This window comes from Ursus americanus, chromosome 16 (assembly GCF_024610735.1).
Source record: "Ursus americanus isolate L20-20 chromosome 16, mUrsAme1.1.p, whole genome shotgun sequence".
In the NCBI taxonomy this organism is placed as follows: domain Eukaryota; kingdom Metazoa; phylum Chordata; class Mammalia; order Carnivora; family Ursidae; genus Ursus; species Ursus americanus.
The window spans coordinates 1,841,212-1,868,952 of record NC_142142.1 but is presented as its reverse complement, the minus strand read 5'-3'; the positions used below and the strand labels follow the sequence as shown (position 1 = coordinate 1,868,952).

Below are 27,741 nucleotides of genomic sequence, written 5' to 3'. Positions count from 1 at the left end.
TAGAGAGGAGACCAGTGGTGCCCAGGGGTTAGGTGAAGAGAGAGGGCGATGGTTGTGGCATGAAGGACTGGAGCTACACACACACACATACGTAAAAACTGGTGAAACCTGCATAAGGTATGCAGATTGTGTTTATGTCAATTCTTGGTTGTGATATTGAACTGTAGTTATGTAAAATGTTACCACTAGGGGAAACTGCATGAAGAGTCCAACAGGATCTCTCTCTGTTATTTCTTATGACTGCATGTGACTCTACAGTGATCTCAAAATAAAAAGTTATTTTAAAAATGTAGGGTGAACACCAGATACTTATTTAGGAAAAGCATCAGAATAATGCAAAGAAACAGCTTTCAACAAATTTCATGCACTAATCCAGTGGTTTAATTTAAGGACTAGTCCACATCAAAGAGTAAAATAGACTTTGAGGCTTATAAACCAAAAAAATTAGAAAATATGCATTTTTCATAGGAGAGGCATCTGTAATCTCAAACTGTGACCTAACTGTAAATGTACTCCAACATTCACCATTTTCAAACTAGGACTCAGGAAATAAATGTATAGCATTAGAAGGAAGCAAGTCACATATACTAAGTAAATATAAGCAACAAGAATATCAGTTTTTCTGTACATATTTTGTATTTAAACAATGTTAATAATATGTTTTCAGGGTGGAATACATTTTTGAAACCAGAAATCAAAGATGCTCGTTTAATTTTAAAATGGAAATGTTTCCTGAGCTTCAGAATGTATAAGCTATCACTCTACATTCTTTTAAAGTATAAAAAAATATTGGGGGAAAGAACAGAAATTAAATAAGCCTAGGATCTCCTGTTTTTAAAAGCCCTCTACCATACTATTTTGACAAATTTGTGAGTAACGACCAAAGGAGGATGTACCATACAGTGTAACTTTTAAATGATCAACTATTTTTACACATCACTATGATCCCTCCCGCTCCTTGATTAACAATAACTGACCACGAACAAAGAACAGACTGCCGTAGCATTATCTGCAACTACTTGATCAGAGAGACTCAGAGAAGTATGATCCCATGGGTGGAGCAGCGCTCAGATCCCCACCCCTGCAGGCTCCTGGACATTCCCTGCTCCCGCGCAAGCTTTCCAACCTCCGCACCTCTATCTTCTGAGCCGTCACATAAGAATCATGACACCTGCCGACTAGCACACAAAGGCGCTGAAGCTCTCACGTAAGATGCTGTGGTCTAAGCTCCCACGACCCAATCGATGGCAGCAGTTCTCGCTCAAGCAAAACTCCCCAGAGTACCAAAGTGAACTCCAAATCCGTACTGCTCTCAGTCCATCTCCAAACCCACGGGTGAACGCCATCAGAGTACCATCACTAGAACATTTAAAGGTGAATGCCTGACTCAGAGACATGGTAATTTTGTAAAAAAAAAAAAAAAAATAGTTGGTTTAATGTTGCTTTTATATATGGATTCATTTGTGACATCAAACTAAATAAAACATAAGCATTCCATTAAAACATCACAACCCATAAAAGAATGAAATAGCAATGAGCTCTATGTAGGATCGCATCCTAAAAATGTGTTCACATTTCTATTTTGTTTCTTCCTTCTCCAGCAGAAAGAATGCACAAAGTGAGAAGTGAAGATGCAAACACGGCTCGACAAGAAAAAGGTCATTGCCACTCTGGGCCCGGCTGAGCCAGAGATCTGCACGTGTGACCTCAGAGTCTGGTTCAGCAAACTGTGGAAACCTGCGGGAAGCAAGTTCTTGGACGCTGACAGCCACGTGTTACACGCATGAGAACAAGTCAAGCGACACAGATCATAAACTGCTGAAAAGCCTGCCTACCAATTAGCCAACCTTGGTGTAATCAGACTTTGAGGGGGGGGCCTCAAACTGGCAGTGGCAGGAACTCAGATGTGTCAGAACAGAGGCTGTGGGATGGGAAGATCCATTTTTGAAGAAAGTGCCAGACAGGAGCCCCAAAACGTATCCAGTTCGGAGTTATCAGAAATTAGTATTTAGTAGCTAATATGATACAACTACTAAAATATGGTAGTATCACTCTGTTACATGTAATGATTATGTTCCAAATACAATACCAATAAACTAAGAAGCTATATTTCTGGGTAAGAGATTTCACATTTTTATTAATTAATGTGACTTTGGTCTGCATTCTAGAGTCCATTTACTATAGATTCTAGAGCTAATAACTATGGAACAGAAAACAGCCAGAAAGAAAAACCAACAAAGATACTTGGAGAATGCATAATTAATAAATTAGACTATTAGGACAGCAAATCAAACTCAGCTGTGACCCAAATTTCAAAAGCCTACATGGCTTTTCACAAACTTCATTTATTATTTACTATTTATGTGTTGTGCTATAGGCAGAACAATCTTAAATATGTTTCTTGATTCTGCCATGCCACCCTCCTTAGCTCTGTTTATCTAGACATACACATGTATTATTTTTTCTACACTCCTCAGGTTAGAATATCTAGAACCACTCCTGAAAACAGTAATTGCCCACTCGCTAACTCAGAAGAATACAAAGTACTATGTGAGTGTACTAATGTTTACCTCCATTTTCCTCCCAGATTCTGGCAGCGCAGAAGCGACGAAGACGTAAGTGCATAACGGCCTGCACCCCACCCCATCTCACGGCTCCGCAGCTCTTTAGGCACGAGCCTGCTTTGGCTTTCTTCACTTTACACATAGATCTTAAAAATTCCCTTTTGCCCATTTCCTGGATATACTCAATGGCAACAGAGCCATGACAGCCATTTTTATATGGCACCTTTCCTAAGCAAGAACCGTACGGTAACCCTACTCAGGGTCAAACGCATCAGTGCATCTTCGGGGAAGTTCTTCCAAGCAGTAATGAGTCATTTTTCTTTAGGAACAAAATTTGCACTCTGTTGAGTAAATGTCTGCTCACATGCAGGCATCCCTCACTCCTAGTCAGTCAACTGTGCCATAACCTTGTTTTTTCTCATTTTGGAAGTCTACAAGCCCTTACGTATAGACGATTACAGTGCTTGGTGTGGGGCCCTGCTGACAGGAAAGCATTTACACAGTTGTTCTTTTTGTTTTTGGTGCCGAAACCCTACATAGTTGTTGATTATCACACACCTGTATACTTGGAATAAAAAACACCTTCCATCTTGGTAAGAAAATGTAGCTCTTCCGATAGCGCCCTTCGCCACGGTCCGAGCAACCCCTGAGGTTGTCATTTAGCACAGACGGTGGACTTGCATGTGCACAAAATCACTCGAATTCAAAGTTCTTTATTAGACATTGTTCATAATTGTGCAATATTGGCAAACATTCAACAGTTCTTCAAAAGGGGACTGGTGGTATATGCATACAGTGGAGTACTATACAGCAATTTAAAAATGAAGAGCCCTTTTTTTTAACTGAAGAAATCTCCTAGATATTGTTAGGCAAAAAGAAAAAAAAATCAAGGAGCAGGCCAGTAGTATACTACTGCTTGTGTAAAATGAGTGAAATTTTATCTGTATGTAATACACTGCTTGGGTATTATATATGTGTATTTTTATATATTTAATTTACAGTTATGTATACATACAGAACATCTCTGAAAGGACTCTCATTTTAGGCAAATGAGTATCAGGAGACAGGGTGAAAAGGAAGACTTTCACTGTATACCCTTCTGTTTTTAAATTATACCATGTATAAGTATAATCTAGTCAAAAAATAAACTTTAAGCCAAAAGAACATATAGTGGGATAGCTATGTACAGAGGCTCTGTGGATAAGAAGACCTGGGCTTGCGTCCCAGCTCTGCCATTTACCAATGTGTGACCTTAGGCAAGCCCCAGTTTGCTCATCTATAAAATGGGAGTAATGATAGTTAACTGTGAGAATTAAATCAAATCAAGATATAAGTCACTTAGCACGGTTCCTGGAAATTCTTATGTAATGTTCTCTTTCAAATGGTACTGTGGACTTGGAAACCGCAAAGTTACAGTCATCACCAATCTCTTTTTCTCTTTCTTATTGTCAGTGGGCAAATTTTGCTAGTTCCTTTTCCAAAAAAAATATGACATCCAATCATTTCTGTTCATTTTCTAGCCACCAGAGAGAGGCCCAGACCCCAAAGAATCAGCTCAAGAGTCTGAATTTCACGAGCAAGACAATCAGGAGCCATGGCGCACTTGCCACTATCTACAGATTTCTGTACATAATCTCTACAAAACACCAAGTGCCACTAATTCATATTTGTTCTCTTACTTTACCATTTACAAAGCATGTTCAAACATTTGAGTTCAATTCCTGAAATAAGAATCTCAGAAACAGAAGGCCCATTAAAGGACACTCGGATTTTCAACGACTATGAGGCAAGCAGAGCAGATAGAATTATTCTTTTGTAGATGAACATTTTCAGTTGAAGGGCAACCTATTAAACATGAATTTAAATGATTTTAAAATAGTCAAATAAATAAATAAAAAGAAAGCCAAAGAAGAGGAATGATTTGCCACCGGCCACATGCTTTACAAGAAAAAAAAAATGCCTAGAATTCAGATCTTCTCATTCCACCTACAGTCTTACCAGGAAGTGTCCACTGTGAGCAAGAAGTCATCGGGTACACTGTGCTTCCCTCACCTAGAAGGCTCCTGCCTATTTAAACCAAGACCTGGTTCACAGAAGCTGCTCTGGATCTGGCAGCCACAGCTCTCTCTCTCTCTCTCTCTCTCTCTCTCTCTCTCTCTCTCTGAGTCCCAGCTACGGTGAGAGCAAACAAGCAGATCTGTACTACGACTGTCCCCTGAGCATATCTACGAGCATGACCCACAAGCACCGCAAAGCCAGCACGTTTCTAATGACGGCAGTAATTACCTCGCCTTGCTCCTCCTCCACCCTCCAGCCTCGCCCAGACTTGCTCTCCCGCCTCTGCGGCTTCCTGTTTCCATGAAGGGTCCCACGGTCACCCAAGAGGCCAAACCACAAATCTGAGAGTCATTCTACTCTCCTCCCTCTGTCTAAATCCATAAATCCTGCTTCTACCTCTAACTTCCTTTGGAATTAATCTGCTTCTCTTCAGAACAGATACAGAATAGCAGAGAGTTGGAGAAAATGGCTCATGTCTCATCCCCCAAACTCTCAGGAATGGGGAACAGTGATTAAGAGAACTGACCCTGACCCCAAACTGGCATGGTTCAAATCCCACCTTAGACACTTACTAGCCATCTGACCTTAGGCATATTATTTAGCCTACATCTCAGTTTTATCATCTGTCTAATTGAGATAAAACCAGTAGCTATCTCATAGGATTGCTGTCAAGTGTACATCAATTAATAATGTAAAGCGCTCAGAATAATGTCTGGTACACTTTATAATATGTGCTACTATTTTTAATAGTATTTTTAATAGTGACATGATTTTTTAAATGTCATAAAATATTTGTTCTAAAACAGTTTAAAATCCAGAAGTTTTTCCAAATGAGCAAAGGGAAAAAAAATAAAAGAGAAAGACGCAAGCCAAGAAACAGACTCTTGAATACACAGAACAAACTGATGGTTACCAGAATGCCGTGGGGGTGGGCAGGGGTGAAACAGGTGATGGGTATTAGGAGGGCACTTGTGATCAGCACTGGGTGTTGTATGCAGGTGTTGAATCACTATATTGCACACCTGAAACTAATATAACATGATATGTTAACTAACTGGAATTTAAATAAAAACTTAAAAATACATTTAAAAAATCCAGGAGTTTTTCGTCAAGACAGAAACTCAAAGCATAGTCCAATGTCCAGTTAAGCTGAGCTTCCGTCTCACTTAAAGTCTTGGTCATGTAATGCCTGTGGCTATTTCGCCTCCGCCACTCCAATATCTCCTACTTGAATTACTATCCCAGTGTCCAATTCACTGATCTCTTCATCTTGAGCTCTCTCCAGTATATTCACCAAACGGCAACCAAAATGATTTTTTTAAAACACATATCAATTTAGGCCATCTCCGTACTAAACCCCATCCATCACTCCCTCTTACCTTGAATTAAAGTCGATTCCTTAACATGGCTCACCAAACCCAGCGTGATAAGTATAATATGGTCTCTAGCCTCATTTTTCTCTGCTCCCCCCCGTCTCGTACTCTAGGCTCCTGTCAACATTCTTGCAGCTCCTCTATGTCTCAGGTCCACCCACACTCACATTTTGTTTCCTCTGCTTGAAACACTGTGCCCTGTCACTCTACCTTTTACCTGGATGGTTTCCACCCACCCTTAAGTCTTAAGGTAGATGCCACTCCATTCAAAAACACATCTCCAGGCCCCTAAGTCTGGGTCAGGTCCCTTTTGTATGAGTCAAGCAGTACCATGTACTTCACAGCACCTTTCCAGCTGCCCACTTACTTGTCTGTATTCCCCCATCAGGCTGTAAGCTCTATGAAGGTACAGACCCCATCTTTCTCTTATCCCAGTGCTCACCACAATGCCTGCCACATAGTGGGTGCTTTATTAAATATCTGTTAAACTAGTTACTTATTATCACAAATAGGTCTGTAAGATTTATGAATATTTTATGAACAACATTAAGTGTAAGGATTTTTTTATTTTTTTAAAGGTTTTATTTATTTATTTGAGAGAGAGAGAGAGACAGAGCATAAGCAGGGGGAGAGGCAGAGGGAGAAGGAGAAGCAGACTCCCTGCTGAGCTGGGAGCCTGATGTGGGATTCCATCCCAGGACCTGGAGATCATGACCTGAGCCGAAGGCAGACGCTTAACCATCCGAGCCACCTAGGCGCCCCAAGTGTAAGGATTTTTTAAAACCAAAGTAAACTAAGTAACTGAAATACTAATAAATACAGAAGTTGAGACTCTGAGGAAGACACTCAATATGACACAGAATCTAATCTCATGATGACTGTCCAGTGACCAGGTCAGAATCCTTAAGAAATTGCAAAATGGGCTTCTCTGAATAATAGGTAGAAAAAGTTTCCAGTAATACAGAAGCAAGAAATCATGAGCAATAATATTTATCATGCTAAACCTCTGGAAATTAAAAAAAAATCTATTGTAGGAGATGTTTTAAGGACATAAAATACACACTTCAATCTTCAGGCCAACTATGAGTTCTACCACAATGAACTGCAAATGCCTCAAATCAATGCCTAAAATTCATACAGATTAAACAACGATTAAAGAAAGCATGGATGCTCAGTCACACCTCCTCTACCTTACTAGCGACGTTCACGTCTCTTACCCCCCAGCTTACGCTCCTCTACCCTCCGCCCCTCGCAGCCCCGTACCCCCAGTCCTCGCTGCGCGCCATTTTGATCGCGCTCCATCACCTTCCGACCTGCCTCTCCACCACCAGACGGCTCTCGAAGACAGCGGTCCTATCACCAGCGTCATTGTGCCCCTCAGGCGCTCACAGCGCACTTAGTGGGTATCCGGTGTTTGTGAGAAGGAGAAAGAGGGAGGAAGGGAAAGGAAGGGAAAGAGCCACCTACTCACACAAATAAGCCGAAGGGCAGCAGCGGAAGTGGTGGAGAAGTCCTGCAGACGTGAGGAAAGGCAGGCCGAGGGACGTGAGACGGCTGAGCGGGAACATCCAGATACTCCAGGGCACTTTAAAAACGCTATTGACAGGAATCAATAACAGCGACGACTACTCAGTCTCATTCCACTGGCACGTGACGACGAATAAGTTCATAAGTAAGGACCTCCGTAAGAGTTCTTTTTTCAAAGAAAAAAAAGATTTTATTTATGTGAGACAGAGAGAGAGAGAAAGAGAGCACAAGCAGGGGGAGCAGCAGAGGAGAGGGAGACGCAGACTCCCCGCCGAGCAAAGAGCCTGATGCAGGGCTCGATCCAAGGACCCTGAGATCATGACCCAAGCAGTTCTTTATACATCCTGTGTAGAAGCACAGAGGTGGTAAAAACGGAGAAGCCCAAAAAGGGAAGAAGAAAAGAAAAAAAGCTTCTCTGCACCCAGCTTCGTGTCTAAAGGTCACAGTGATTGGAACACTTCAAAAACGGTTGTCCATGGCCAATATTATTAATAATATTTTGAGAAAGGTGCATAAGGATATATTGCTATTAAAGGGAAAATGTTGGGTATTTTCAACAGAAAATCCTTTTATTTTCACTTAGCAACGTGACTCTAAAATGTTCAAACATAAAGGGATAAATTCATTTGTTCATTTGTAACAGATACCCAAATATTTGAAAAATCATGATTTTGACATGAAATATCGCTATTTACATTGCACAGTACTCAGGCTGAAGTTAGAAGAAGAGGCTACCCTCTGGAAGATTATTGGCAGAGTCAGAAGATCCGTTCATTCTAAGACTGCTGAGGCTTTCCCTTGCTCCCCAATGAACTTAAGGACATTCCCCATATTCTCTACTACAAATGGCCTGGGCTGCACAGGAGTTCATGGAAGAGAGATGTATTTGTACATAGTCATATGCTTTGGGCTCTTTAAATGAAAAGTATTAAAGAATTCTTTAAGTCCTATAAAATGTAAATCTTTCTCAGTGGGGAAATCCTCCCAGTATGGTGACTTCCTTTTTCACAGTATCAAACCAAAAGCTTTACTGGCACCCACATTGAGCTTAAGTTCACGCAGAAAACAGACTTCTCTAATGCCTTACCACTTCAGAAGAAAGTCTAGTCTGAAAGAGAATCGTCTGTCCCTGGAGAATGATCCCATTCCAAAGAGAAGATGGGTATCTTCTCCTAGTTTATTAATTTATTGGCATGATAACTTGCATCAATTTAAGGGCATTTCATCTACAATGAGCAAACTGTTTGAAAGCTAAATGCACTAAATCTTCTTTCATGGGACCCGTTAAGTGTTTTTTGAACTCTTAGTGGTTTGCACTTAATGCTTTATTTTAGAATCAGATTTAATCATTTCATAAAACCAGTAGTTCTTAAGGAAAATGGATTTCATTTTACCTCTATATCTATTACCCCAGGTCAGAATTGTAATGAATTGTGATGCCCTCTGAAACCACTAATACTGCACTCAACAATCCAATTAATAAGTGAGTCTAAAAACACAATTTTCCAAAATGACTATAGTGTTCTCATTTCCTATTCTTAAATTTCTAAGACGCTAATTGAATGTCTGTACTATTTTATTTATAGATCTTTCTCAAATAATATCACAATAAAACCATCAGTTTTTAATTCCTACTCCCACAAAGGCTCTTCATTGTCTCTATTTTGAAAACTTAACAGAACTGTATTCTTTAAAATCAATTAGATAAATAAATGTCAAAATAAAAAAAATTTTTTTCCTATGAGACTCAGAGGTCTCTAAAGCACATGATATATATAACAATAGGAACAGAAGACAAACCCATGAAAGTATATTAACTCTCCATTATCCAAAACAGATACATGTGTATAAGTATATATGAGCACATGGTATATATCCACTTTGAGAATTATCTACAAAAAGATTTTATGTCAGGCAGTTTTTATCCGCCATTATCATAGCCTTCTGTGCTATGGTTGTTCATGAATATTAACTCAATCACGCAAATCACTAAAGGAAAATCTAGAATGGAGAAGTAGCCACATTACAGTATCAGGAGTGGGGAGGCAACCACAGAATCCAGGAATTAGAAAGAACACCAAAGGACATCTGGTACATGGGACTTTTTTTTTCATGGAAGATCTGATGTACACTGACATGGACACTGTTCAAAATTTCCCAACAACAGGGAACCCATTCTTTACTTTCCCCCAAAAGCTCATTTCACTGGGACACCCATGAAGGAATGTTTCTCTTCATATTGAGCCAAAATGGTTTCCTATAAATATTCCTACAGGTCATGCCTGGTCTGTCCTTCCTGCAGATATGCTTTGTCCCTCTTTAATGGATCTCAGTCTTCTAGATATGAAGAAAAAGAGTATGTGTCCCCTTGGTCATGTTTCCTAGAGGCAAACCATCTTTTCTGTATCTCCAATACCCTCAGGTATCCTTCATATCATGTAAAGACCCTTCGCCATCCCAGACCCTTCACCCTCCTCTGGGCGAAACATGGCACCCAGAACTAAAAATCATACTCTACAAATTATTGCCAACATTTATTCACTAGGAAACAGATATTTCAGAAAGAGTCAACCCCAAGAACACTCTACTTCCTTGGAAGCAAGTTTTTTTTTTTTTTTTTTTTTTAGATTTTATTTATTTATTTGTCAGAGCACAAGCGGTGGAACGGCAGGCAGAGCAAGAGAGGGAGAAGCAGGCTCCTCGACAGGGAGCCCGATGCAGGACTCGATCCCAGGACCCTGGGATCATGACCTGAGCCAAAGGCAGCCACTGAAACAACTGAGCCACCCAGGCATCCCGCAAGTCTTGACGAATACTACGGAAATGGCTAAATGAACAGAAAATATAAATCAACGCTATCCAAAGAAAGTGATGAGAAAAGCGGGGGGAGGGTAGTGAAAAAAACAGTGTCATCAAGCTTTTTGTTCTGAAAGAAGTTAACTACCCCACATACTAGTCCACAACCTGAATTATCTGATACACTGGTAATGCTACTGTAATACGGCCAAAGCTTTCTAAATTTGCAATAAGCATAGGTATACAGAGAGTAGTCATAGCCTTTAAAATAAATTACTTTTAATCTCATCTAAGGAATCAAATGAAATCAAAACACTAGATGTAATTAAGACCGTCTAGTTTCCCTGGAGATTATACCAATCAGACGTGTTAAGCATTCTAGGAATGAAACATTTGATACAATTAAGAAAATCCTATTGAAAAAAATTAGTCTGTAAAACAGAGATAATATGGGGCTAAGGAATGGTTTATTAATAACTCATTCAATTCTGGGTATAATAAATACAGCTATTACAACTTCAATTCACTAGTGGCTGAGCTCAAAATGCTAAAATGCCGCCACTCAATCTGCCTCAAGAATCCAGATCTAATCGGTAGAGGCCCTGCCTGCTACATTTATTAAATCGCAGAATTATTTCAGGCTTAAAAGAATTTAGATTAAAAAAACAAAGCTAGTGAGAGGTAAGGCCAGAATTTCAGATCAAAATCTGCCACCTTGTCCACCGTACTTCAACAACCTTTCAGATATCTGAAAACAGTCGGCATACCCTCCCTGTTCCCTTCCACCCCTAACCAATGTTTCCAAGGCCAGTTTCTTCAACGATTTCTACTGTTGGGAGGATCTCTGAACAAAGCCCTACATAAGTGACCTCTGGAAATTCGGACGTGTTCTCTCACGTCGCAAAAGCCAGCTTAGGCGGTGTCTCGAGGGGATAAGTGACTGGATGCGTGGAGGATGGCTGCCACTAACAAGGCGAGGATTCCTGAGCTTCCAGACCACTCCCCAATCCCTCAGTTACTCTGAATAAGGCAAAGCAAGAGAGGCGCGAGAGCCAGAGCCCTGGAGCAGAGTCAGTCCGTGAGGGACTATGGGAGAAGAGAGGAGACAGGCCACAGCTCTGCCACATCAGAAGCGTCAGCTGGCAGTACCTCTAGTTCAGGGTCTTCCCCACGTAGCTGGCCCTCCTCCCACAGCCCTCCCTCTACCAGGTCTCAGCCAACATGGTGGTCTTTCCCATTACTGACTGAGTCTGGAGATCGATTCTTCCAGAGAAAGCATATTGACACAGAGGGAGCTCCCCATGAGCTAGAACCCCGAAGTCGACAGGCTAGTAACTCAGAACGATATCAAAGTGGCCATATGTTATATGAAGAGAATCACCAAGGCAAAGGCCTAAAATAGCAGATGCTTGGGGAAAATGCCAAAGTCAAAAGACAAAGATTAAAAAAAAAAAAAAAAGCTAGGCTTAGAATAAGAACAAAGCCAAGACAGATGTTAATTCTTAACTACAAATTGTGCTTCAGTTTTCTCCATCAAAACGGACCTCAAATCTCAGCCCAGCATAACAGGCTCTTTGTAAGCTGGGCACCCCTATCCTATCCTATCCAGTTACCATCTCTGATTATCTCCCTGAGCGTCAGCTGCCTTCAAGTATGTTCTTTCCCATGTGCGGGCCTTCGGGCCTGCTGTCTTCCTGCCTCAGACTCCCTTCCCCTTTTGCTCATCCTTCCCTGACCCCCCCGCCCCAGCACACAGGCAGACTGGGGAATGCTTTCCTTCCGCTCCCACAGCCCCTATCCGCGTGCCTCTAACAGCACCTCCCACCGGATCGAGCATTTCTTGCTGTACTTCCCTCCACTAGAGACGACGAGCTCTCAAAGACGGCACGTCTGCATTCCAAGAATCCACGGGAGCGTCTGGCTCGCCGTTTCCTACACGATGACTCACATGAGAGCAGTGAGGGTGAGTGAAGTGACAAGCACGCATCAGGCTCGTGTGGTGTGCGTCTGCCATCTCTCCTCCACTGACTTCCGACAGACAGAAAGAGGTGTCTGAAATACGGTAAGCAATCAACACTAGCTAAATAAAACAAGTAAATAAACACGAAAAGAGCTCTGACGGATTCAACCAAGTGTTATGGTCGTAAGTATGAACGTCCTTTCAACTCTAAGATCCTATGGAGTTTTTTAAAACTGTATTTGTACAAACAAGTTTCCCAGAAAATTTGGAAAAGAGAGAAGGGAAACTAGCATTGACTTAGGGGCTACAAATTTGTTAAGAATTTTACATCTGATATTTTTTTTATTTTTCATAATCATTCTGGGAAACTGAGATTATAAACCCCATTTTATAGATTAAAAAAACCCAAGTTCGAGATGCAGAACCAAAATTTGAACTCAGGTGAGCCTGACCCCAATCCTAAGCTCTTTCCACAATATCACTTGAATCTCTGGGAAGAACGCAAAGCTATCTTCCTTATCATTCCATTTCAAGGAAAAGGAGTTCTGAAATCAGCCAAGGCTCAATTAGGTCGTAATTCCAGAGAGAGGACCTGTCAAGGGGAGGCACAAGAGGTGACAAGATCTGTCTTCCCTTGAGGATCACCTCCTTTTCTTTGTAGAAATGTTCACATGGCTTTTCTGATCCTCCCATGAGGCTAGAAGGAAAATTTTAGGGCCTTTCTAAAGAAGGGAGGAAGCAACTTCTCCTTAGACTCTTCTCCTTTCCCCAGAAGGTCAAATGGGAATCAGGTTATGATTCAGAGAAAGGATGGCAACGAGGCAGCCACATAGGTCCACTTAGAGGCCTTAAGGTAGATCAGAGAGGGAAGCAGACCCGAAGCTTACATCTCCTACGAGCCAATTCACCAAGTTACAAACCTACGTAGAAACGTGGGACTAAAGTCCTAGTTCCTAGCTAGCAGTACAGATGTTCCTTTGCCTCAAATGCCCACTGTGCAGAATGGTGGCGTCCAACTGAGATAAGGAATCAGCCGAATTGTTTCCCCAAAACATGGCTCACAAGTTGACTTGTGAGGTGTACAACAAATAGTGCCGGGACAACTGGGTATCCACACACAAAAGAAGGGGTTTGCACACCTGCCTCACGCATAGACAGACATTAACTCAAACGGATTAAAGACCTAAATGTAAGAGCTAAAACTACAAAACTCTTAAAACATACAGGTAAATCTTTGTGATCTTCAGTTAGGCAATAGTTTTCTTAGATATGCCATCGAAAGCCAAGCAACCAAAGGAAAGACTGATATACTGGACTTCATAAAATCAGAAACTTTTGTTCCTCAAAGGCCACTACCGAGAAAGTAAAAAGACAATCTAGAAAATGTGATATTTGTAAAACATCTGTCTGATAAGGGTCTCAGGTCCAGAATATACAAAGAACTTTTACAACTCCACAATCTAAATAAAAAATAAACGAAGGATTTAAACAAATATTTCTCCAAAGAAGATATACAAGTGGCAACAAACTTGTGGCAAGATGTTCAACACATTAGTCACGAGGCAAAGGCGAATCAAACCGAGGTACCTCTTCACGCCTCCTGGACGGCTGTAATCAAAGACAATAAACAAGCGCGGGTGGCGATCTGGAGCCCTGAGAACCCTGGCACACTGTGGCTGGGAACGCAAAATGCTGCAGCCACTTTGGAAAACACCTTGCACTCTTCAAAAAGTTAAACATAGAATTACTAACGATGAGCGAGCTCACATTCAGCTGTGTATACTTCAGAGAAACGAAAACATAGGTTCACACAAAAACGCGTATGTAAATCTTCACAGCAGCTTTATTCATGATAGCCGAAAAAGGAAACAACCCCAACGGCCATCCACTGATGAATGTACACACAAAACGTGGTACTCAGTCATACAAAAGGAAGGAAGGGGTGCCTGCGTGGCTCAGTAGGTCGAGTGTTCGACTCTAAATATTGGCTCGGTCATGATCTCAGGGTCATGGGATCCAGCCCCATGTCAGACTCTACATGGAGCGTGGAGGGATTCTCTCTCTCCCCCTGCCCCTATCCCCACTCGCCCTCTCTCTTTCTCACCCAAAAAAAAGCAATGAAGTACTGACTCATACTAAAACAGAAATGATTCAGAAAACCACTGTGTTAAGTGAGAGAAGTCAAATGCAAAAGGCCGCATATTGTATGATTCCATTTATGCAATAGGCAAACGATAGAGACAGAAAGTAGATCAGTGTTTGCCAGGTGCCAGCGGAGGGGCGAACGGGGGTGACTGCTACTGGATGCGGGATTTCTCTTTTAAGGTGATGAAACATTCTGGAATTGGACAGTGGTGATGGCTACAAACCCCAGTGATATACTAAACACTTGACTGTACACTTTAAAGGGGTGAGTTTTATAGTATGGTAATTATATCTCAATGAAAAAGGCGCAACTATAAAAATGAGCTAAGCATACACATTATAACATATGTACCATCAAAGAGGGATGACAGAAGAGCAATTAAGTTAACTCGAAAATCACTGCTGCACATTGGTGTTTACTTTCATAGTAACAAATATGAAAAGCACTGAATTTTATTGTCATAAACTGAACACCAACAGAAAGAAGGTTGGGAGGAAAAATTAATTTGATTTCCATGAAAAACATCCCAGGATAAATATTTGCTTTCTTCCCAATATCTAGGCCGGTTGCAAGCTGAGCTCCCTAGGGCAGACCGAAGAGCCTCTACGTTAGATCTGCTACCAGCGAACAGACTTGAAAGAATTCGGGTATAAGAACCGGAGCCTCAGACGCGCCGCCTTGGGTAAGTGGTAAACGCACTCTCTCCCCGCAGGCTCGCTGCCGCGGATGGGCATGCCACCGCGGCCACGACAACGGCAACGACGACATGACAGAGCAGCACTTGCAATCACCAGCATCTCAGCCTCAGAGACTGGGTGAACGTTCTCTAGAAGGCTTTTCCTCGATTCCCTGAATATTTGGGAGTCCAAATGGCCAATTTTTCCAAATAAGCACAGCTCATGTTAGGAATGTTGAACCACAAGCAAACGTTGTACACACACTATGTAAGAGGGCAACTGTAATGCTGTTTGCTAGACCTGTGCCTGGAACGCCATACACACCCAATAAATATGTGAACGAACGTTTACCATAGTTAATAATATTGTTTACCAAATAGTTTAGATCAAAAATGAAGGCAAATGGTAACTATATCTAAATTAACTTATCTTCATCAATAGAAAGCTGTTTCTTTTTGCTTTATATTCCTCATGTAACACCACATTCTCACTGATACTCAAATTGACACATCAAAGATTATTAAGAAAGGTAATTAGTCCACTTAAGTAGAAAAGATATTCTGATTAATTATAAAAGTCACTGCCCCCCACCTTATGAACTTTTCCGAAATAAAAGAACTTCAGGTGGGAAGAACTGCAGGAGTTTGTGAGGTGATGAGTTTCTCATACTCTACGACTTATTTTAGTTAATAAACTAAGGACAGATATACCAATAAGGGTTAACAATAAGTTGTCCACTCTTCACATCCTGGAACCCAAAGACAGGTCCGAGCAAAACACAGTTTGCCTCACTGATCCATACTGAAGCTCAGCAGAAAGGAAAATTCTTTCTGAAATACATCTTAAAACATACTAATTTACCAGCACCGAGAAGGTCAGCAATTAATTTTGCATTACGTTTTCCTTTTTTAAGCCCCTTTTAAAACAGAAATTATTTCTCGGTATCTAACAACTGTGAGTGCTTGAAATACTATGTAGGATCATACAGAGAACGAAAGTAGAAAGAACCTTCAGAGATCACATTTTCCCCTTTCAGGACACTTCTAACAGTAGCTAAGGATATGATTCTGTAAGATCACCATGTGTGACAGACCCGTCGAGAAAGTCTTCCTCGGCTCGCCTGGCGCAGTGTAGGCGCTTCTTCAAGGAGACATGAAGATGACATGAGTATCTCCCTTTGTACCAGCATCTTATGGGTTTGGATTGGAAATCACACTACTCAACTCTCTTACTTACTTGCATTAACTCTTCCTTGATATGCTGACATCACAAACTAGCATTTTTTAAGAAAAAGGAGACAGTTTTTTGGTCTCTGCCTGGAAAGGCTTTCCAAGCATAAAAGCAGTGAATCAGAAAGGCAAAGATGAATAGGTAGAAAACAGAAAATTGTTTGTTTCTAGAAATCAAACTATCATCAATGAAATGAAATGGCGATTATTGGAGGATGCCGCCATAGGACAAGCAAGGGTTAATATCCTTACTCTATCAAGAGTCCACACAAATCAGTGTCTGGCCAAGACAGTACCCCCAGCATTGCCCTCCTCAGCCTCACAAGAAATTGCACGGTCCCTATGAATAGGAGGTTACAGCTTCTCCCTCCCAGTTTTCAGAACCACTCTGCCTCCTTCTTCTGCCTTGGCCATTTGCCTCCTAGCTCCTGCCCTCTTTCTTCCAAGTCCTGTTAGACCGAAAACTCAGATAAATACACAGTTGGCCTGGTCCTGATTTCAGATTTTCCCCAGGGACCTAGCCTCTTGAAATACAGCTTTCCACGTTGCTCCGTAGCTTGCGGGCAAGTAACAACTCGCCCCAGGCTCCAGGGATACCTATCCCACAAATTCCAGCCGAAGCCCCAGCGTACTGATTCCTGCCTGGGCTGGAAGGCAGAAATCAAACAAACAACTGATTTAAAAAAACTGAGACTCCAAGATGAAAGCCATCATTGAGTTCGTGCAGGTGATCCACAGAAAAGAAATATCTGATAGCCAACAACGAGATTTTTTTTAATGCTTAAAAACATCAATAATGAAAGATGTGAGTTAAAATAAGGAGGTGTTGTTTTTTTCTGTGAAATTAGCCAAGATTTTTAAAAATAATAATGCTAATGCTGTTGTCATAAAACTGATGGCGGGTGGCAAGCAGGTATAATCTCTCTGAAGGCGGCCATTTGTTTCAAGAGCAGTCACAGCGATCCTGCACTTTGACCCTAATTGCATTTTTAGGAACTGATCTTCAGTTATCAAAAATCTAGTCAAAAGACTTAAGTATAAAGATTTTTTCTCTTCATTTTTGTCCTGGAAATAAAAATATGCAACAGTAAGTAAATTGTCATCAATCAATCAATCAATCAAGGTTCTTGCACAATGTGGATTATAATGAAGTCAATAAAAATGGTACAGTGAGAGTTGACCCTGCTATAGCACTGACTAGAGGCCATTCACTGTTCTAAGCAGTTAACTTGTACAGTTGACCCTTGGACAACACAGGTGTGAACTGCACAGGTCCACTTACGTGTGGATTTTTCCCAATAAATACAGTATGGTACTATAAATGTATTTTCTCTCCTTATGATTCTATTAATAACATTTTCTTTTCTCCAGCTTGCTTAATTGTAGGAATACACTACGTCATACATCAATTAATCAGTTGTTTATGTCACCGATCAGGCTTCCGGTCAACTGCAGGCTATGAGTAGTTAAGTTTAGGGGAGTCAAAAGCTATACATGGATTTCCGACTACGTGGGGGATCGGTGCCCCTAAACTCCCTGTTGTTCAAGGGTCAAGCTGTATTAACATATTTACTCCTCATGACACAAATGGAACCTGTGAGGTAGGTCGGTGCTGTAATGCTCTCCGTTTCACAGTCGAGGAACCTGTGGCACAGGGAAATTAAGTGATTGCCTCAAGGTTATGCTGGGACAGACTCACATGCCCTTACCTGAAATCCTAAAATCCAAAAAGTGTTTGCATCAATTTGTAGCAAACGTTGTTGGCAAAACTTGACCTGAACCAACGCAAAACTTTGTATAGCCTCTATCCCACTTACAGTGACATCATCTCACAAAAGAAAAATCAATGTGTTTGACTACATGGCGCTGCCCCAGACCCCACTTAGTATATATGCCATGTTATCTTTCTATAATCAGAAACGCTCTGAACTTTAAAAGACAACTAGCCCCACGGGTTTCAGATAAGGGAATGTGGGGGAGCTGAAATTCAAATCTAAGCATCCATCTGTCTAGCTCTGCAGTCTGTGCTCTTAACTACTATGAGATATTTCCAGAAACTAATGACATGGGAAATGTCTATAATTCAAACATTCAAACACTTATTAACTACATGCCATGTACCAGTCACACAGACAAATAAAATTGCAATTATGACAAGTGCAAGGAAAGAGAACTGGTGTCAGAAGAGACTATACCCTGAGGGGGGTCTGTCCCAGACAAAGTAGTCAGAGGCAGCTTTCCTGATTTGATCTAAGATGTGAAGGATGAGCAAGGGAAGAGGGAAGAGCATATCTGGCAGGGAGAAGAGTACACGCAAAGGCCCTTGGTAGGAGGGAAAATGATGACAAAAGATTGAAAAGAGCCAATGTAATCAAAACCCAGAGAACGAGGGGCTAGAGAAGAGGAAGGTACCACAGGGTTTTACAGGGAGGGTAACTAACCATTTGCCCCCGAATGCTGAGGCACAGTCCCCATGTAAATAACAACACTGTCTTTTACTCTCAAAGTATCTTGGTCTGGATGTTAAAATATAGGGTCCCACAATTTGTAGGCCACATTAAGGGGTTGTATCTTTATCCTAAGAGCAATGAGAAGTCATGACGGATTTTAAGCAGGGGGCAATGGGGGAGAAGAGAGATGTCTTAATCAAATTTTAATTTTTAAAAGATGACTCCAGCTGCAGTGCAAAGAACAGATGGGAATATTAACAGGACAAGAAGAACACCTTTGGACCAGTTAGGAGACCCGGCAAGAGACAATGGTAGCATGGTCCAGGGTGACAGTGGTAGGGATAGAAATAAGCAGATGGATTTGAGATTGTTTTGAAGAAAAAATAACAAGTCTTGTGATGATTTAGAGATATAAGGAGAGGGAATGGCAGGTATGAAGGATGAGTCCAAGATTTCTGGCTTGCAAACTAGATGGAGGATGGTATGATTCACTGAGATAGAAACACTAGAGATCAGGGCGCCTGCGTGGCTCCGTCAGTTGAGCATCTGCCTTCAGCTCAGGTCATGAGCTCAGGTTCCTGGGATGGAGCCCTGCATCGGGCTCCCCGCTCAGCAAGGAGCCTGCTTCTCCCTCTCCTTCTGCCTGCTGCTCCCCCTACTTGTGCGCTCTCTCTGTCAAGTAAATAAATAAAATCTTTGAAAAGAAGAAAGAAAGAAAGAAAGAAAGAAAGAAAGAAAGAAAGAAAGAAAGAAAGAGAGAGAGAGAGAGAGAGGGGGGGGGGAGGGAGGGAGGGAGGGAGGGAGGGAGGGAGGGAGGGAGAAAGAAAGAAAGAAAGAAAGAAAGAAAGAAAGAAAGAAAGAAAGAAAGAAAGAAAGAAAGACTAGAGATCTTTCATCCATTTTAAGTATATTTTTGTGTATGGCGTAAGAAAGTGGTCCCGTTTCATTCTTCTGCCATGTGGCTGTCCAATTTTCCCAACACCATTTGTCAAAGAGACTGTCTTTTTTCCACTGGATATTCTTTCCTGCTTTGTCGAAGATTAGTTGACCACAGAGCTGAGGGTCCATTTCTGGGTTCTCTATTCTGTTCCCTTGATCTCTGTGTCTGTTTTTGTGCCAGTACCATGCTGTCTTGATGATTACAGCTCTGTAATAGAGCTTGAAGTCCAGAATTGTGATGCCACCAGCTTTAGTTTTCTTTTTCAACTTTCCTTTGGCTATTCTGGGTCTTTTCTGGTTCCATACAAATTTTAGGATTATTTGTTAAAGGATTAGTATCCAAAATCTATAAAGAACTTATCAAACTCAACACCCAAAGAATAATCCAGTCAAGAAATGGGCAAAAGATATGAACAGACATTTCTCCAAAGAAGACATACAAATGGCCAAAAGACACATGAAAAATGCTCAACATCACTCAGCATCAGAGAAATACAAATCAAAATCACAAGAGATACCCCCTCACATCAGTCAGAATGGCTAAAATTAACAAGTCAGAAAAAGACAAATGTTGGCAAGGATATGGAGAAAGGGAACCCTCTTATACTGCTGGTGGTAATGCAAACTGGTACAGTCACTCTGGAAAACAGTATGGAGGCTCCTCAAAAAGTTAAAAATAGAGCAATTGCACTGCTAAGTATTTACCACAAAGATACAAATGTAGTGATCCAAGGTGGCACCTGCACCCCAATGTTTATAGCAGCAATGTCCACAATAGCCAAACTGTGGGAAGAGCCCAGATGTCCACCCACAGATAAATGGATAAGGAAGATGTGGGGTGTATATATACATATACATATATACATATATATATGTATATATATATGAATATTACACAGGCATCAAAAAATGAAATCTTGCCATTTGCAACAATGTGGATGGGACTAGAGAATATTATGCTAAGTGAAGTAAGTTAATCAGAGAAAGACAATTATCATATGATTTCACACATATGTGGAATTTAAGAAACAAAACAGAAGAGCATAGAGGAACAGAGAGAAAAATAAAACAAGATGGAATCAGAGAGGGAGACAAACCAAAAAGGACTCTTAACCAGAGGAAATAAACTGAGGGTTGCTGGAGGGGAGGGGAGAGGAGAGGAGGGATGGGATACCTGGGTGATGGGCATTAAAGAGGGCATGTGATGTAATGAGCACTGGGTGTTATATAAGACTGATGAATCACTGAACTCTACCTCTGAAACTAACAATACACTAAATGTTAATTAATTGGATGTAAATTAAATAAAATAAAAATTGTGTAAAAGGACCGACTTCTTTTGTAACCTCAATGCCAAGCATGTGATAGACCCTACATAAATGTAGTTAAACGAAACAACAAAAACAAACAAAGAAAGAAACTCTAGAGATTTACAGGGCTAGACATTGAAAGGTGTGAAACAGCTGCAGACCAGCTGTAACCTGAAGCCGGGGGCCTGGCGGAGCGCACGAGGCAAGGGCGGTTAGGTTCAAGACCTGCTGGGTGTCTTTCCGCGCACAGAGCCCTCCTCCCAGGCATGACCACCCTGGTTCCGGCGGGCTCTGGCAGCTGTTGGGTGGTCAAACAAAAAAGAAGGTCGGTCTTAGCCGGTGCTGCCGGCCCGAAGGCGAACGCATGGCGGCCTGCAGACACCCCTACGACTGACTCAGCGCTTGACACGACGCCTCACGCGGCAGTCGGACGTCCGGGCTCCGCCCAGGCCGCAAGCGGGGGGGGGGGGGGGGAAGCACGTCGGCCGCCGGCCGGGAAGGCGGTAGGGCGCTAAGCTGCCGAGCCCCCAGCCCGCAGGGGCGGCGCCCGGGCCGCGCTAGCCCTCGAACTGCAGGCGCCGCGCCGGGGGCGAGGTCCAGGGCTGTGAGGAGCGCCCCAGAACGAGGCCCGGCCAGGAGCCAGGCGCTGGGAGACTGGAAGACACCTCGAAGGACGCGTCCCTTCCCCGGAATCCCACTTACCTACAGTCGGGTCGCTTTCAACTTCCAGGGGGGTCGGGTCCCAGGACGCGCGACGTGAGAGGTGGGGCCGAAACCCCAACCCTCGGCCCGCGGCGGAAACGGGGTCCCAACGGCTGGGCCCCGGGACACACTGGCAGGCGCGGCGGGCCCGCCCGCAGAGGGAGGCCCTGCGGCCCGTTTGCCGGCGCGTTGCCACAGCAACGGCCCGGACCCCGCGGCGGGTCGCAGACGGGCGCGCACCCTCGGGGCGGGGGCGCCGGGGGGCGGGGGCGCCGGGGGGCGGGGGCGCCGGGGGGCGGGGGCGCCGGGGGGCGGGGGCGCCGGGGGGCGGGGGCGGCGAGCGCGGAATTCCGCCCCTGGAGCAACTCGGCGGCGGGCCGGCGGCCGCGGGGAGGCGGACGCGGGCCGCGCGGGGACACGGCGCGGCGGCTGCGGCGAAGCCCCCTCGCCCGGCGGCCGGGCTGGGCGGGAAGGCGCCCGCGGGCCCCGAGAGCCGTCCTCTCAGGGACCTCTCGGGGACAGAGCAGCGGCCCCCGCGACACGAAATGACGCTTGCTGACCGGGCCAGCCCAGCACCGAGGTGACGCCCAGCGGCCGTTCCCGGGCGGAGCTCGGGCGGCGGCGGCCAGGCGGTCGCCGAGGGGCAGGTGCGGAGCTGGCCCGGGAAGATGGAGATATGACCCCGCTGTCAGGGCTGCGAGAAGGTCCGGGGCGAAGGGTGGCAGCGCTCCCCACTGACCCGAGGACAGTTCCCAGAAATAAGTTTTAGCCACAAGCCTCTGCGGAACCGTCCGAGTACGGGCCCCCTGCAGAAGTGGCTGGAAGCGGGGGCTCCCGCTGTGCGCTGATGCACTTCTTGCCCTGCACTGGGACGGCTCCTGCGGACGTGGGTCCCGCTCTCTGGCAGCGGTGCAGAAGAAATGCAACTCTCTTACCACTGGCCTAATTACTTCAGGCAGATGTCCTGTAAAATTTACTTGATTAATAGCCCATAACTTGGTACAGCAGGTCCACTCATTTTATTGCTTAGAGGTGGGGCTGCCTTTGGCAACTGGTTCACGCTGTCAGATTCGTTAGAAAACTCAAAACGGGGGCGCCTGGGTTGCACAGCGGTTAAGCCTCTGCCTTCGGCTCAGGGCGTGATCCTGGCGTGATCCTGGCGTGATCCTGGCGTGATCCCGGCGTGTCCGGATCGAGCCCCACATCAGGCTCCTCCGCTAGGAGCCTGCTTCTTCCTCTCCCACTCCCCCTACTTGTGTTCCCTCTCTCTGGCTGTCTCTATCTCTGTCAAATAAATAAATAAAATCTAAAAAAAAAAAAAAAAGAAGAAGAAAACTCAAAACAGCCAGGGTGGGTAACTGTAACTTCAGTTTTGCAAATTTAACAAGCGCAAATAATCCCCACCATATCCTGAACTGTAGAACTTTGGGGCCTTGTTCTGGAGAAATACAGAACTGTGGTTCAGCAAGGCTCTGGAACAGCCTGCAAGAATTTTCTTTGCCCCTCCCCCTCAACACTGCCGCATCCCAGCATGAGTAGTGCCACAACATCCAGCAAAAAGAGATAAACTCGACCATCCGTTTCATTGAACTGTGAAGTGTACAGGTTTATTTCTCTTTAATCAGCAGGAGCAATACCTTACGTTGCAGATCCTTCCAAGAAATAAATTCGAAATGTTTACCTCCTAATGCTAACGAAAAGCCTGGTTGAGAAAAACCCCAGTTAGGGAGAATTATTTGAAAGGTACACAGATGACCCCTCCTCTGTGTCCTCTCTGGGTTTAGTGAGTCCCAAACCTGACTACATATCAGAGACATCTGGGGGGTTCTGTTTGTCTTGCTTTATCTTGTATTTAAATACAGGTTCTCAGGTTATATTTACAGGAATTATGATTCGATAGATCCCATGAAATCATTTTCAAAAGGTCTTCAAGTGAGCGTGATGTAAAGCCAGATTGGAAACCACTGGGCTATATTTTCTTTCTTTCCTCACCAGTAGTTAAGCTCCAGCCTCTTTGCTTATTGCTTGTTCCCAGTGCCTGGGACAGTCCCTGGCACTTAGTTATTTAATAAAATATCATGGCATTAGTAAATGAAAGAACGGAAGGATGGGAGAGAGGGAAGGAGGGAAGAAGGAAGGAAGGAAGGAAGGAAGGAAGGAAGGAAGGAAGGAAGGAAGGAAGGAAGGAAGGGAGGAAGGAAACTTTGTAGACCATGGTAAAATATAGACGAATAATGAGTAAATAGGTAGACTGACAGACAAATACTCATTTCTAGTGTGCAGATATCACTAATATTTGTAGAGAGGAATCAGAGAAACTACACAAGGAAATAAAACACAACTCCCTAAAATGTGTACATAGAGGTACTGTGTTTTCCCAGGAACACTTCACATAAATGCCTTAGAGAAAAATTTTTTTCAAAGTTTTCAAGTGGCTCAAGGCAGCTACATTAAATATTGTGGCTAGTTACCATAGCTGAGGTCATCCGTTCTCAGTGAGGTAATGGATTGCAACACCATGACCACCACTGTGACAAACTCTCGATACCACCAAGGGAACTCACTCTATTGCAGGGGTCATTACTACACAACGATCTTCTCTCAGTCTCTTCCAGGAAGCGCTAATGTCACTGCTGGCAACAAGGGGTATATGTTGTTTACTTAAACGCTCCATGTGGTAACGTCATTGTTAAAGTGCAATATCAAGTTGCTTGTCATTTAAGGAAGAGGGAGCAGAACTGAAGTTTGTCACTATAACAAAACATAGAAGCAATTAGTACAGTTTGTCCCAGGGTTTGCTGGCCCTGTCAGTAAAAATTCCAAAGTTTGGGGGGAAGGGATGGACTTCAGTTTTCATAACTCAAAAAGAGTTGCTTTATGCACTAATTAAAATGTATCTCTGTTATTCAAAAGATTTCTGAGACACTCAACATCACAAAAACCATCGCATAATTTTTCTATTCTATAAGATAAATTCAGAGATGGTTAGGTCATTATGTGTTATCTTAAGATTTCTTGAATGGGGACATGTCCTTGAAAAGCATATAATGCAAAATGTCACTTTTTCTTAATAAGCTCTATCCTTAATTACTGGTAGGCTCTACCAATTTATGCAAGTCTTTCCATCGTTTCTCTTCTCCTACCTTCACAAAAGTAAAAGTGTACCCTATCCCCACAGTTGAAAATGAAACATTTGACAATTAACTCAGTTTTTCTGATTGACTGAGGATGTCTGACCCAGCCTCCTTATCAAATAAAACTAATTAAAGGTCAGGTTAGTGCACACCAAAACTAAATTAATGTTCATGGACTGGAAGACTTGATATTGTTAAAATGACAGTACTCCCCAAATTTATCTACAAATTCAATGTGATCCTTATCAAAATTTCAGATGGCTTTTTTGCAGAAATTGACAATCTGATCCTAAAATTCATAGGGAGATGCAAGAAACCCAGAGTAAGGAAAAATATCTGAAAAAGAAGAACAAACGCTCAGTCGGTTAAGCATCCGCCTTCGGCTCAGGTCATGATCCCAGAGACCTGGGATTGAGCCCCGCAATGGGCTCCCTGCTCAGCAGGGAGCCTGCCTCTCCCTCTCCCTTCGATCCTCCTCCCCGCTTATGCTCTCTTTCTTTGTTTCAAATAAATAAATAAATAAATAAATAAATAAATAAATAAATAAATAAAATCTTAAAAAAAAAAAAAGACTGACAGACCGACCGGCATAAGGATAAACATACAAAACAACATTGCGAGTCCAGAAATAAAACCATGCATCATTGGTCAATTGACAGGAGTGCTGAGGTAATTCATGGGGGGGGAATAGTTTTTTCAACAAGTGATGCTGGGCAAACTGGATATCCACATGGAAAGGAGTGAATTTGGACCTGTACTTCATGTCATATACATTGGCGTATCCATACAATGGAATTTTATTTGCCTATAAAAAGGAATGAGGTACTGATACATGGTTCAATATGGATGCATCTTGAAAATGGAAGAAGCCAGATGCAAAGGTTCATATATTGTATGATTCCATTTATGTGAAATGTCCAGAATAGGCAAATCTATGTGTAAGGAAAGTAAATTACGTGGTTGCCAGGGACTGGGGAGAGGTGAGGAATGGGGAGAGATGGCTAACAGGTATGGGGGTTCTTTTTAGGGTGATGAAAATGCGGAGATAGACCTCCCTCTCCTGTGAGGTCTGGGTGAGAGGTGGGCCCAGTCAGGACCCGGCATGGGGATGGAGGGATGAAGTCCCTCTTATTCACATTTGGAGTGTATGGAGGCCGGGAAAACACCACCAGAAGTCATCCCAGGGAGAAGTGCAGTGCAGGGTCAGACCTGGGGCCAACGTTCTACCTCCCTATCACCTGACATCCCATTCTGCTGATTTAATGAAAAGGAGGTCACTGGGAGATTGGAAGGACTCCTGAGGAATCAGGGGTGTCCAGCATACCAGACTCAGAAGAGAAAACAGATTGTGTCACTTCCAAGAAACTGTAGGCAGAGGGAAAGGATGGTGAAGCCCTCCCTGTCCCAATACTGCCAAGGCTCTTCCCACATCCAGCCCGGTTGAGCCCCCCAGGTACCAGATGCCTCTTCAGAATGGCTGGGGGAGCCCAGCCTGAGCCTGATGGCTTCCAACGAGTTGATGCCACAGATATCCTCAAGGGGCCGGAGTGGGGGTTAAGACAGGACTCCGATCTCTCCACTGCTTCTCCACATCTCCTTACAGAGGCCTCAGCAGCATTTCCCTGCCATGAACAAAGTAGTTCCACCCCTTCCAGCTTTGACCTCAGCCTCAGAGGCTGGAAGCCAAACTCAGCTCCTTCAGGAGAGAATGACTGAGGCAAGGGACAGCAAAAGACATGCGCGAGGGAGGCAGGACGCCAGCTCTGAATCGTGCAATAGAAGGAAGGGCGGGCAGAGGAGGTGCCGGCAACCGCCGTTCTTTACTTTGGTTTTGCTTCTTACATGTTTATTAGGAAATAAATTCAAACTTACAGAAAAGTGGCAAAGATAAAAATAATAAAAAGAATATCCAATAGTAAAAAGAATTGTTAAAAGTAAAAAGAGTAAAAAGATTATTTACCCAGATTCACCTATTAACATTTTACCCCATTTGATTTATTTATATCTATATATACAAATATATATATATTTTTCTAATTTCAATATATAAAGCACATACTGCCAATATATAATACATACTTTCTATATTAAATTACATATATATGTATAAATATGTGTGTGTGTATTTCCTGCACCATTTGAGGGTAAGTCTCATACACTGTGGCCTTTTACTCCTAAATACTCCAGGGCATATTCCCTAAAAATAAGGATATTCCCTTATATAACCACAGTACAGTTATCAGCTGTAGTGTATTTAACAACAATACACTAATGTAGTCTACTGTCCATATTCCCGTTTTACCAGTTGACCCAATAATGTCCTTTATAGCATCTTCTTCCTCTAACACAGGACCCAGTCTAGTCTCAGGTATTGCACTTTGTTGTCAATTCTCTAGCCTCTTTTAATCTGGGACATTTTCACAATTTTTCTTCGTTTTAGTGATCCATTTTTAAAAAATCCAGTCCCCTACCCCCGGCCCTAGTAGAACATTTCTCATTTGTAGCTTGTCTGATGTTGTTCCCATTAGATTCGGGTTGTGCATTCCAGGCTTCAATACTGTGTAAGTGATGTTGTCTCCTTATCAGCATATCACTTCTGGACTCACAACACGCCCATCTGTCACTCATCCGTGATGTTTTTTGATCACATAGTCAAGGTGTGGATTTCTCCACTTCCTAATTACCACATATTTTTTCTCCTTCACAACTAATGAGCAGTCGGTAGAGAGACAACTTAAGACTGTCAAATATCCCGCTTCTCATCAAAGTGTCCCCCTGGAGTTTGCCTTTACCCACTTTTTCCTTTCCCTTGAGCTAAATGAGCACCGCTGGCGCCACCTAGAGGGCTGCTGGCACACTGCAACGAAGGAAATGCA

At 43.1% G+C, this 27,741-nt stretch overlaps 1 protein-coding gene across 1 annotated transcript in view; it reads right to left on the bottom strand.

Annotated features, from left to right (window-relative positions):
• STK33 (serine/threonine kinase 33) overlaps positions 1-21,959 on the bottom strand; it is a 150,371-nt gene extending 128,412 nt beyond the window's left edge. The window contains exon 1 of the mRNA XM_045803841.2: positions 21,732-21,959. The gene's annotated coding sequence lies outside the window, so the exon portion shown is untranslated. The remainder of the gene's footprint in view (positions 1-21,731) is intronic.
• Between the last annotated feature and the right edge of the window lie 5,782 nt (positions 21,960-27,741).